This window comes from Echinops telfairi, unplaced genomic scaffold, assembly GCF_000313985.2.
Source record: "Echinops telfairi isolate 266 unplaced genomic scaffold, ASM31398v2 ScPeMD7_443;HRSCAF=831, whole genome shotgun sequence".
NCBI classification, from domain to species: domain Eukaryota; kingdom Metazoa; phylum Chordata; class Mammalia; order Afrosoricida; family Tenrecidae; genus Echinops; species Echinops telfairi.
Window position 1 is genome coordinate 22,037,697 of NW_022104341.1, and position 1,317 is coordinate 22,039,013.

Consider the following 1,317-nt stretch of genomic DNA (forward strand, 5'->3'; position numbering starts at 1 on the left):
AAAAAAATCTTTGTGGAAAAAATATTAAAAATATCATAATCTCTTCTTAAAAGTAATTGGTTCCAAGGAAGCAAAATGAAGTTGTTTGAGAAACCAAGTGATTGAGGAACCAGACTTGAACCCAGTGTTCCAAGATATGAATGCAGCATACTGGCATGAAGCAGGGAACCAGTAGAGAAGTCTGAGGGGCCAGCCCCAATCTCAACTATGTGGACAGCCACCCCTCCCCCAAGAAGAATTTACTTCAGAGGACAGCACTGAAGATACAGCTCAGGGAGAGGGACATGTCTGATCAGAGCACACGGGAGCAAATGAAGGGGGAGAAAGAGAGAGTAGAGCACATCCTGATCCACCAGGCCTTGAAGTTGATATCCTAGCTCAGAGCAGCCAATGTACAGAGAGGACCATATGGCCGGCCCCACTATGAGACATGACATTCCTCACTGACCCATAGCCCTACAGGGGATACCACTGGAGACACAGTGTGGGAACTGCACCTGATCTGACCCCACCACACTGAAGCAAAACACTAAGGGCATGCAACAGAACAGCAAGGGGAGCAGAGCAAGGAAGTCCTGAGGGAATACTGAAAATAGACTTTGGGGTTAGGGTGCGGCACCACATCAGACTTGACCAGAAAACAGTCCTAAAGGTCAACATACAGACCTTGAACTATTTACAGACTTCTCTCTTTTTTTGTCATTGTTTTTTTGTTGTTGTTATCATCATTTTGTTTTCTTTTGTCACTTGGTTTGCTTTGTCTTGTTTTAGTGTGCATAATATTATTGCTGCAGTTCTATCTAGATAAGATAGGCTGGATAAACAATCGAGGAGAAAACAACAGGACTGATGGTTCCAGGGGGGCATGGGAGAGGGGGAGGTGGGGAATGGTAGTGGTGTTAACCAATCTAGGAACAAGGGAACAAGAACTGATCCAAAATCAATGGTGAAGAGGGTGTAGGAGGCCTTGTAGGGATCGATCAAGGACAATGTAACCGAGAGGAATTACTGAAACCCAAATGAAAACTGAGCATAATAGATGGACAAGAGAAAAGTTAAAGGAAATAAAGGAAAGAACTAGGAGGCAAAGGGCACGTTTAGAGGTCTAAATACAGGCATATGCATATGTAAATATATTTATATACGATGATAGGGAAATAGATCTATGTGCATATATTTATAGATTTAGTGTTAAGGTAGCAGATGGACATTGGGCCTCAACTCAAGTACTCCCTCAATGCAAGAACACTTTGTTCAATTAAACTGGAATTCCATGATGTTTACCTTCCCAACAGATTCACTGAAGACAAAGCAGGT